Consider the following 12,288-nt stretch of genomic DNA (forward strand, 5'->3'; position numbering starts at 1 on the left):
AACTAAGCAGGACTCGGGATAAGCGAGTCTGCAGTGAGCCTTCAGTTACCCTTTTCAAGCTCTGCTTGATTGTTTGAACTGCTCGTTCTGCCTGACCGTTGGACGCTGGCTTAAAAAGGGCAGACGTGACATGTTTGAACTCATTGCGGGTCATGAATTCCTTGAATTCGGCACTGGTAAAGCATGGCCCATTGTCACTTACAAGGATATCAGGCAGGCTGTGCATGGCAAACATGACCCGTATGCTTTCAATCGTGGCAGCGGACATGCTTGCCGACATTATCACACATTCAATCCATTTGGAGTATACATTTACAATCACGAAAAACATTTTTCCCAAGAATGGGTCTGCATAGTCGATATGAACCCGAGACCACGGCTTGGAGGGCCAAGACCATAAGCTTAGTGGTGCCTTCCTGGGTGCATTGCTTAACTGTGAACATTTATTACATTTGTGTACACAGGACTCTAAGTCTGCATCGATACCGGGCCACCACACGTGGGATCTGGCTATCATTTTCATCATTACAATGCCTGGGTGGGTACTGTGGAGATCACTAATGAAAGTGTCCCTGCCCTTTTTTGGCACAACTACCTGGTTACCCCATAGGAGGCAGTCTGCCTGTATAGACATTTCATCTTTGTGCCACTCTACGGCTTTATTTCTTCCTGCATCTCTAACGGGACACTAGACCAACTCCCGTGGAGCACACAGTTCTTTTACTAAGGACAACAAGGGGTCCTAGCTCGTCTAGGTTCTAAACTGTCGGGCGGTAACAGGTGATTGCTCACTCTCGAATGTTTCCTTTACCATAACTAAATCTGCAGGCTGTACTATATCCACCCCGGCAATGGCAGCCTACTGAGAGTATCGGCACAGTTTTCTGTGCCTGGCCTGTGGCAGATGGCGTAGTTGTATGCAGAGGCCACACCTGGAGTATTGTGTACAGTTTTGGTCTCCTAACCTGAGGAAGGACATTCTTGCTATTGAGGGAGTGCAGCGAAGGTTCACCAGACTGATTCCCGGGATGGCGGGACTGACCTATCAAGAAAGACTGGATCAACTGGGCTTGTATTCACTGGAGTTCAGAAGAATGAGAGGGGACCTCATAGAAACATATAAAATTCTGACGGGGTTAGACAGGTTAGATGCAGGAAGAATGTTCCCAATGTTGGGGAAGTCCAGAACCAGGGGTCACAGTCTAAGGATAAGGGGTAAGCCATTTAGGACCGAGATGCGGAGGAACTTCTTCACCCAGAGAGTGGTGAACCTGTGGAATTCTCTACCACAGAAAGTTGTTGAGGCCAATTCACTAAATATATTCAAAAAGGAGTTAGATGAGGTCCTTACTGCTAGGGGGATCAAGGGGTATGGCGAGAAAGCAGGAATGGGGTACTGAAGTTGAATGTTCAGCCATGAACTCATTGAATGGCGGTGCAGGCTAGAAGGGCCGAATGGCCTACTCCTGCACCTATTTTCTATGTTTCTATGTCTATGTTTCTAGAACGTGAGCGCCCATCTCTGGATGCGGGCCGATGCATTCGTATTTATCCCCTTATTTTCAGAAAAGGGGCATATAAGTGGCTTATGATCGGTTTTCAATTCAAATTTGAGCCCAAACAGATATTGATGCATTTTCTTTACCCCGTAAACACACGCAAACGCTTCTTTTTCAATCATACGCTAGGCCTTCTCGGCCTTAGACAGACTTCTGGATGCATAAGCAATCGGTTGCAATTTCTCAAATTCATTAGCTTGTTACAATACACACCCGACCCCGTACGACGACGCATCACATGCTAGTACCAAACGTTTACATGGATCGTACAACACAAGCAATTTGTTTGAACATAACAGCTTTCTAGCTTTCTCAAAGGTATTTTCTTGGCTTTTACCCCATACCCATTCATCTCCCTTATGCAGTAAAGAGTACAGGGGTTCGAACAATGTGCTAAGACCAGATAAAAAGTTACCAAAATAGTTCAGGAGTCCTAGAAACGACAGCAGCTCCATCACGTTCTATGGTCTCGGTGCGTTCTTGATTGCCTCCGTCTTCGAATCGGTGGGCCTGATGCCATCCGCCGCGATTCTCCTCCCCAGGAACTCCACTTCAGGCTCCAGGAAAACGCACTTCGAGCATTTTAACTTGAGCCCCACACAATTAAGCCGACTAAGAACCTCCTCCAGGTTCTGCAGGTGCTTAATGGTGTCCCGACCTGTTAAACAAGATGTCGTCCTGGAAGACTATGGTGCGCGGGAGCGACTTTAGCAAGCTTTCCATGTTCCTCTGGAATATCGCCGCGGCCGATCGAATCCCAAATGGGTATCTGTTGTAAACGAAAAGACCTTTGTGGGTACTGATGCAGATGAGGCCTTTCGAAGATTCCTCCAGCTCCTGCGTCATGTAGGTCGAGGTCAAGTCCAGCTTTGTGAACATTTTCCCTCCCGCCAGCATCGCAAATAAGTCGTCTGCCTTTGGTAGTGGGTATTGATCCTGCAGCGAGAAACGATTGATAGCTACTTTGTAATCACCACAGATTCTGACGGTGCCGTCTCCCTTGAGGACTGGAACAATCTGACTGGCTCACTCATTGAATTCGATCGGCGAAGTGATGCCCTCTCGTTGCAGCCTGAACAGCTCAATCTCCACCCCCATCTCTCATCATGTAAGGCCTTGTGATGGATGGGTCGTGCCCCCGGAATCAAGTGGATCTGCACTTTTGCTCCTTGGAACTTCCTGATGCCTGGTTCGAATAGCGAGGGGAACTTGCTTAGGACCTGGGCACATGAGGTGTCGTCGACGGACGAAAGCACTTAGACGTCGTCCCAGTTCCAGTGTATCTTTCCCAGCCAGCTCCTGCCGAACAGCGTGGGGCCATCGTCCAGTACCAGCCAGATTGGTAAATCGTGCACCACTCCATCGTAGGAGGTCTTTATGGTAGCACTGCCAATTATGGGAATCAGTTCCTTTGTGTACATTCTACGAATGGGAGTCAGGACAGGCCTTGAAGCCTTGTTCCACCACAACTTATCGAAAGTCCCTTTATTCATTATGGACCGGCTTGCGCCCGTGTCCAGCTCCATGGACACCAGGAGTTCATTTAATTCAATCTTCAGCAAAGGGGACACTTTGTGGTAAATGTGTGCACCCCATATACCTCTGCCTCCTCGGTCTGAGGCTCTGGTTCGTCATGATCCACCGTGGATCTGTCCTCCTCTGCAACATGGTGGTTTGCAGCTTGCCTGCACACTCGTTGGAGGTATCTCATTGTTCCACAGCCCTTGAAAATGTATCCTTTGAAGCGGCATGAATGGAATCGATGATCACCCCCGCAGCACCAACAAGGTGTTAATTGCCTTGTATTCACCACCCTTGATGGCGGACTCTGAGTCATCTGAAGACGTGGAGCTACAGGCGTGTAAGTCCTGCCATGTACATTTCGAGTCGAAAACAACGTTATTTTGTTCACAGTACTTGCAACAGCACGAGTGTGCTGGGAAATTTGTTTGGTATTGTCACTGGTGGGGATAAACGTCTGGGCTATCGCTATGGCTTTACACAAAATTGGGGTCTCTACAGTCAAAAGTTTGTGAAGTATTACTTCCTGGCCAGTGCCAAGTACAAAGAAGTCCCTGAGCATATGCTCCAAGTGTCCTTCAAATTCGCAATGTCCTGCAAGGCACCTTAGCTCAGCGACGTAGCTCGCCACTTCCTGGCCTTGAGATCTCTTGTACGTGTAGAACTGATACCTCGCCATCAAAACGCTTTCTTTCGGGTTAAGATGCTCCCGGACCAGTGTGCACAACTCATCGTACGACTTGTCTGTGGGTTTTGCTGGAGTGAGCAGGTTTTTCATGAGGCCATACATTGATGCCGCGCAAATGCTAAGGAGGATCGCCCTTAGTTTGGCAGTGTTTGCTTCTCTTTCCAGCTCGTTGGTCACAAAGTATTGATCAAGTCGCTCCATGAAGGTTTCCCAATCATCTTCCTCTGAAAGTTTCTCCAGGATGCCCACAGCTCTCTGCATTGTTGCGTTGGGGTTCGTTATCTGTATCTCATAGCCAGTTGTTATGTCTTGGATAAAGTGTCAGGCTAGATACTACAAGTTCAAAGTAAGTGTGACCGTAGTCCTTTATTGCAGATCTCAGAGTGCCTCTCCAGCCTGTGAGGCCTCCTTATATACAGGTGCTCCCAAGGGATTGTGGGATCCCTTGGGACTCCAGGGGATAAGCCCTTTGGTGTTTAGACATGGTAATTACAAGTTTACATACATAACACCATGTATGTATCCTATCTGTAAAATGTACTTGTTTCACTACTGCTAAACCCAAACAGTCATGTAACCAATCCTATTTTTTGTACATGTATGTAAATGCAACTGTCGAGCCACACACATGGTCTATCTATGGGGCGGGGAGGGGAGAATGGGGGTATGTAGCCATGGATCACACCCAGAACCCACTCAAACCCCCACTTCAACCTCCAATCATCCACTGCTGACCATTTCCCAATGTTGTGGCAATAAGGACTTGGGGTCCATAGGGAGAGAGCAATTCCCAAGCACAGACAAAGTGCAAGGGCTTTGGGCACTCAAGTCGAGGGCCAGAGCACCCAGTGCAAAGGCCAGTGGCACAAGACTTACGGGAGAGTGATGTTGTGTATGTATATACCATGTACACTCAAAGTACAGTTACATAAGACCAATCAATGTATCTTTGTAACACCAGAGGGTGCAACAGGTGGAGACCTAGAGGTCACCTGCACACCGCAGGTAACCAGGTATAAAAGGGAGCCCACCTTACTATAACCTCATTCAGAAGCTGCAATAAATGGACTAAGGTCACAACAGTTCAAGTACAATACCTTACCTCGTGGAGTCATTACTAGAATGCCTGCAAACACCATAATAACAGATGACACTTCGTTTTCAAATGTATCCCTCACCAAGAGCAAGTCTGCAGACTGTGCCATTTCCACCCCGATGGTGGGCAATGGTAGCCGACTGAGAGCATCAGCGCAGTTTTCTGTGCCTGGCCTGTGACGAATTACATAGTTATATGCAGACAGCGTGAGCGGCCATCTTTGGATGCGAGCGGAGGCATTCATACCTTTGCTCTCTGAGAATAGCGATTTGAACGGCTTATGGTCAGTTTCTAACTCGAACTTAAGCCCAAACAGATACTAGTACATTTTGTTCACCCCTTAAACACATGCCAGAGCTTTTTCAATCATGCTGTAGGCTCTTTTGGCCTTGGACAAACTCCTGGATGCATAAGCGACTGGTTGCAATGTTCCCGATTCGTTTGCTTGTCCTGACCCCGTACAAAGATGCATCGCAAGCTAGCACTAAACGTTTACATGGGTCTTACAGAACAAGCAATTTGTTGGAACACAACAGATTTCTAGCTTTCTTCAAGGCAGACTCTTGTGATTTCCCCCATACCCAGTCATCTCCCTTGCGTAGCAACACATGTGGAGGTTCTAGCAAGATGCTTAACCCGGGTAGGAAATTACCAAAATAATTGAGGAGTCCCAGGAACGACCGCAGCTCCATCACGTGTTGTGGTCTCGATGCGTTCTTGATGACCTCCATCTTGGTGTTGGTGGGTCTGATGCCGTCTGCCACGATTCTTCTCCCGAAGAACTCAACCTCTGGCGCCAGGAAAACAAACTTTGAGCGTTTCAACCGAGTCCCACATGATCTTAGAAACTCTTCCAGTTTTTGCAAGTGCTCCATGGTGTCCCGACCTGTGATCAATATTTCGTCCTGGAACACCACGGTGCGCGGAACCGACTTTAGCAGACTTTGAAAAATAGCTGCGGCTGATCGAATCCCAAATGGGCATCTATTGTAGATGAACAGATCTTTGTGCGTGTTGATGCAGGTGAGCCCTTTCGAAGATTCCACCAGCTCCTTCGTCATGTAGGCCGAGGTCAGGTCCAACTTGGTGAACGTCTTTCCTCCTGCCAGTGACGCAAATAAGTCATCTGCCTTGGGTAACGGGTACTGGTCCTGCAGCGAAAAATGGTTAATTGTTACTTTATAGTCCCCACAAACTCTGACTGTGCCATCGCCCCTGAGAACCAGAACAATCGGACTGACCCAATCATTGAACTCAACCGGCACGATGATGCCCTCTCATTGCAGCCTGTCCAGCTCGATCTCCACTTTCTCTCACATCATGTATGGCACCACACGTACCTTGTGGTGGATGGGTCGTGTATCAGGAACCAAGTGGAATTGCACCTTCGCCCCAGCGAAATTTCCGATGCCTGGCTTAAACAACGACGGGAACTTGCTCAAAACCTGGGCATGAGGCGTCGCCGATGGACGAAAGCACTCGGATGTTGTCCCAGTTCCAGCGCATTTTTCCCAGCCAGCTTCTGCCGAACAGTGTGGGGCCATCTCCTGATACAATCCATAGTGATAGTTCGTGCGTCGTTCCATCATAGGAGACTTTTACTGCTGCACTACCAATTACAGGGATCAGTTCTTTAGTGTAAATTCTCAGCTTGGTATGAATAGGGCTCAGCTTGGGCATTTGTGCCTTGTTGCACCACAGCCTGTCGAAGGCCTTTTTGCTCACGATAGACTGACTCACACCCATGTCCAATTCCATGGATACTGTAATTCCATTCAGTTTAATTTTTAACATGATCGGTGGACATTTCGTGGTGAAGGTGTGTACCCCGTACACTTCTGCCTCCTCGGTTTGAGTCTCTAGTTCAGTTTGATCTGCCATGGATCGATCTTCCTCTGCAACGTGGTGGTTTGCAGGGTTTGCAGCTCGTCTACACATTCACTGGAGGTGTCCCATTGTTCCACAGCCTTTGCATGCATAGTGTTTGAAGCAGCATTGATGGGCTCGATGATGACCTCCGCAGCGCCAACAAGGTGTTAATTGCCTCGCATTCACACTTAATGGCGGACTCTGGAGTCAACTTAGCTTGTGCAGCTGCAGGCGTATACATTCTGCCATATGCATTCTTGCCTGAAAACGACGTTACGTTGTGTACAGTACTTGCAGATGCATCTTTATGCTGCAAAATTTGTTTGGTGTTATCGCTGGTGGACATAAATGCCTGGGCTATCGTTATGGCTTTGCTCAGGTTCAGTGTTTCAACAGTCAATAGTTTGCGAAGGATAACTTCATGGCCAATGCCAAGCACAAAAAAGTCTCTTAGCATTTGCTCAAGGAATCCATCGAATTCGCAATGTCCTGCAAGGTGCCTTAGTTCGGCGACGTAGCTCGCCACTTCCTAGCCTTCAAACCGTTGACATGTATAAAATTGATACCTTGCCATCAGAATGCTCTCCTTCGGATTTAGGTGCTCCCGGACCAGCGTACACAGTTCTTCATAAGATTTGGTTGTCGGTTTCACCGGAGCAAGAAGATTCTTCATGAGGCCATAAGTTGTTGCCCCGCAGACGGTGAGGAGGATCGCCCTTCATTTGGCAGCATTCTCATTCCCTTCCAGCTCGTTGGCCACGAAGTATTGGTCAAGTTGCTCCACGAAGGCTTCCCAATCATCACCTTCTGAGAATTTCTCCAGGATACCAACAGTTCTCTGCATTTTCGCATTATGGTTCATTATCTATTACTCGTCGCCAGTTGTTATATCTCAAATAAAGCAATGTGACTGAGTACTGCAGACTTGAGTAAGTGCGACCTTCGTCTCTTTATTCTGACTCCGGAGTGCTGGCACAGCATGGGAGACCTGCTTAAATGCAGTGCTCTCAAGGGATGCTCGGATCCCTTGGGTCCCCAACAGATGCGCCATCTGGTGGCGGTAGAATTCTAGTTACATGATGTTGCACACATAACATAGACAGCTCGCCTTCAGTGTGCCAGTGCAGCCTTCGGTCGCCTGAGAAAGAGAGTGTTTGAAGACCAAGATCTCAAATCCTGCACCAAGCTCATTGTCTACAGAGCAATAATGATACCCACCCTCCTATATGCTATGGACTATGACTAGAGACATAGACTATGTGCAGCAGGCACCTCGAAGCACTGGAGAAGTACCACCATTGCCTCTGCAAAATCCTGCAAATTCATTGGCAGGATAGGCGCACCAATGTCAACGTTCTCTCTCAGGCCAACATTCCCAGCATCGAAGCATTGACCACGCTCGATCAGCTTCGATGGGCGGGCCACATTGTCTGCATGTCCGATACTAGACTCCCAAAACAAGCACTCTACTCTGAGCTACATCGCAGCAATCACATCCCAGGAGGGCAGAGAAAACGCTTCAATGACACTCTCAAAGCCTCTTTGCAAAAATGTAACATCCCCACCGACTTTTGGGAATCTCTGGCCCAAGACCGCTCAAAGTGGAGGAGAAGCATCCAAGAAGGTGCTGAACTCTTCGAGTCTCTGTCAGGAGCACGTGGAAGCCAAGCACAAACAGCATATGACAAATCAAGCACCCCACCCATTTGTCCCTCCAAACACCATCTGCTGTAGTTCCTGCGTTGGTCTCATCAGTCACCTTAGAACTCATTTTAGTGAGGAAGCAAGTCATCCTCGACTCTGAGGAACTGCCTAAGAAGAAGAAGAAGAAGAAGATTTAAATGAGGCCCAACTATCAAAATGGCTCTAGTCTCTCACTACTGACATTTATAGCCACTGCCCGAACCAATTTGCACCACACATGAAAATCAACCCCAATGTACCCTTGATTTAAAGAAACAAAATCAAGGCTTGCATTTATATAGTGCCTTTCATGGCCACCAAAGCGCTTTACAGCCAATGCAGTACTTTTTGAAGTGTAGTCACTGTTGTAACGTGAGCAATGTCATGGAAGATCTACCAGTTTGGATTAAAAGTCTGGATTGTGGTAATTACATTGGCCGACAATCCTTGCTACATTTCTCACTTAATAAAAATTCTAACTTCCCTTTTTTTCCTTCCAATTTCCTGACCGGTTTCAGTCATTCACTTTGCCACCAGAGCTTTTCGGGACTGCAGCTTTAAATCAAATGGTTTTAAGCTTTCTGAGCTTTCTCCCTTGAGTCACAGCTGGGATCGATGAGCCACCGCCCGCTTGGAATTTGTTCCACTGAACATCCGTAACAGATCTTTGCATAGCAGAATAATTGCGTTGTCGTTTGCCAGTATATATATAAAATTGACAAACATCTTTTCTTCTAAATTATTTTTGCACTTGCTCATGAATAACTTCAAATGACTAACTTATACTGTCAGCCCTGGAGAGTTTGCACTTAGTTTCAGATCAGGATTAACATACCAAAAGCAAATTATACAAAGGTGTATATTATTTTGAAGCTAAAATTAATGCATAAATGTGATCTCCTACAATTTACACTGAAGATTGCAGCAGAGTCTATTTATGTACTGCAAAGTATTATATTACTTGCATGACACACGTACTGATATTTTCCCTTGATGAGAACCTGTCACAGATTCACATTAAGCTGTTTATAGAAGCCTGGCATAAACCTTTAACTTCACAACACATATTTCTTGTAATAGGAATGATGAGATGTACACTTTATATTTTCTCCTCATTTGTTCAGTGAAATTCATTTTAGCTAAATTGGCACTGAGGTGAAGTGAATGTGGTATTTGGTAGTAGAACTTTTGTAAATAATTTGCATCAGTGAATCAAAATTCTGAACATCAAAGAGTGTTGAACAGTGAAAAACTGATAAAAGTATAACAAAAACAGAAAATGCTGGAAACACTCAAGTGAGTTAGCATCTTTGGAGGGAATAGACAAGATAACGTTTCAGGTATAAAACTTTATTTGAATTGGAAATAATTACAAATGAATAGCATTTAAATTGGGCAGAGCAAAAAGGGACAGGGAAACACACACACATGCACACACACAGGGAAATAGATTGACATGTAACTTGAAAACTTATAATGATGTTGCTGTCTTAAAAAGTTCTAATTTAGATACATAAAATTAAATTCAACTATTTATTATAGATAGATAGAGAGGAAGAGAGACAATTCAAAATATTTGAAGAGTAAGGATTGTTCAAGACATTTTTCCAAATCCAATTACCCTTCCAGTATGAATCACGAGTACTCGCCGAAATACTCGGTACTGGTAGGACAGTTTGTGTTGAGTGCGTCACCAAGCAAAGACTCCCCACTGTTTTCTATTTCTAGTTGAGACCAGACATCGCTTATTTGGCTTGGAATGCATCACATTGCTACCTCAGCCACATTTGTTTTGAGAAAGGCTGAACTTGCCCATATTAATCAGAACATTTAATACATGCGACCATCCCATATACAAAAATATAGTTAAAATCCAAGCACACCAGAACACAAAACATACAGAACATTTGTTGACGGACTCACATAAAGCAATGACATTTTTTTTAAAGGCAACTGGGTTGTATCTAGATTTATGTCCCCTTTAATTTGGTTCAAAACAAATCAGTATCTTTAGATTTTCCTCTTTTTGGTAACTGACTATTTAAAAAAAAAACGATTAGTTATTCCAAGCTTATCCTTCCGACAAGTCCTCAAGCTGGTAACCTCCAAACTTTCCCATTTAGCTCTTTGGTTTATTTTTATTAACGCTTCAGAATTTTTCAGGGATTAGACTACTTGGAGTATAGACACTGATCGTCCCACATTTCCTTTTCTCACTAGTTAGCTATCTTGTAAAGACACATAAGCTTGGATCCTGTGATTGGGTGTCAAGTAATTAAATAATGTGAAGGAAAAAACATCTGCAGTAATTTGATATTCATTCTATATAACACAATATTTAAGGAACCAAGGGAAGATGCCTCTAAAAATAACACTGGAAAAGAGTCCTGTTTGTTCTTTAGGGAGAATTCTTGGTTAATAAGAAGGTAAATGAGATATTAACTGGCCCTGAAATTTCGTTCGAACTCTTCCCTCAGGCAAATGACAGAAAAAGAGAAAAAAGATGCGCACTTACCTGTTGTTGCTGCACCCATTGGAACTTCCGAGCCTGAGGCCTCCCGTGACTGCGCGTCGCAGCGCGTGCACGTGGGGATGTGCGCAGGCCGGGAGCTGGAGACTGCAGCCAATCAGGTGTAGTATAGATTCTCATTCATAGTAAGAGGAGTTCCGTAAGTCCGGAACTCCTATTACTATGAATGAGAAACCCCCGCAAACACCCAAAACACAATAAAAAATATAAAATAAACTACATATTTAATATTCATTTAAATTCAAGTTCTTATAAAAAAGAATATTTTCCCGACTTTTTAAAAAGTTTTTTTAATTAAGCCTTAAAATAAACTTACCGTAGTGGGGAGGGTTTTTAAAAATAAAATGTGTTTTTCTAACTTTATTTTTAAACGTTTCTGTGTATTTTTAAACACTTGCGTCTGTAAAAGTAGACTATACACCTGCTTTTTCAGGCGCAAGATTTTAAAGGACATTTGCAGGGCAAGATATTCGTAAATATCGGAAATCTTGCCCTGCAAGTGTCCTCGCTCCCAATCTGCGGATGATCTCTCAAGCCAGAAACTTGACAGATCGGAAAAGCTGGTTTTCAGCGCATGCGCATTGCGCGCTGAAACCCGGCTTTTCCGATGCCTTTCCGGGTCCGTAGAAACTTCGTACGGACCCGGGACATCGGAATTTCAGGGTCTACTTGACTTCAATGCCACTGATCATCCTGTAAGCAGATCAGACTGTTCCCATGGTCTGAAACATGCTTTTACCTGCCCAACATCTAGGTAAACGATAGTGAGGAATTGAACGGAGAGTTACTGTACACTGGCTGACACATGCAACCACATGATTCTTATCATCTTCATTAGGTAGATTGAAAATAGATTCAGGCTAAAAACCAATACTGTAGTTTATTTAAGTAAAACAGGTAAAGGGATAGTCTTCAGTGTGAAACAGTGTATATTACAGTGATTATAAGCTATATAATACCTTCAGTATAATGAAAGATTAAACTTGTTTCTCCTTGAGCTGTCTACATAATGGATGCCGAGAAAATGGATGTTCATTTCTTGCGTGATGAACCATTGCCACTGAATCAATCTAGCACAGTCCCTCCTGTGTAAGTCAGCACATTAGTCCACACTGGGGACTGATGTGCTGACTTACACAGCTCCAGATAAACCCACAGAGCTGCGCATCAAAGGAACTACAAAGAATCATTGGCTTTGCCCTCGTCTCCTCCCCAGACACAGCTGGCAATCAAAGCCACTGCCCCCTAAATCACATGGGATGTTTTAGAAATGAATAGAATAATTTACTTTTTTGATCTGTGCCAAGAACTTTGAATTAACTGCCATGGCTGCAAACTATCC

The 12,288-nt window shown here is 44.9% G+C and overlaps 1 long non-coding RNA gene across 1 annotated transcript in view; it reads right to left on the minus strand.

The window, feature by feature from the left end:
* LOC139280703 (uncharacterized) overlaps window positions 1–10,970 on the minus strand; it is a 115,440-nt gene extending 104,470 nt beyond the window's left edge. The window contains exon 1 of the long non-coding RNA XR_011596749.1: window positions 10,932–10,970. This is a non-coding gene — a long non-coding RNA (uncharacterized lncRNA). The remainder of the gene's footprint in view (window positions 1–10,931) is intronic.
* Between the last annotated feature and the right edge of the window lie 1,318 nt (window positions 10,971–12,288).

Source organism: Pristiophorus japonicus, chromosome 15, assembly GCF_044704955.1.
Source record: "Pristiophorus japonicus isolate sPriJap1 chromosome 15, sPriJap1.hap1, whole genome shotgun sequence".
NCBI classification, from domain to species: domain Eukaryota; kingdom Metazoa; phylum Chordata; class Chondrichthyes; family Pristiophoridae; genus Pristiophorus; species Pristiophorus japonicus.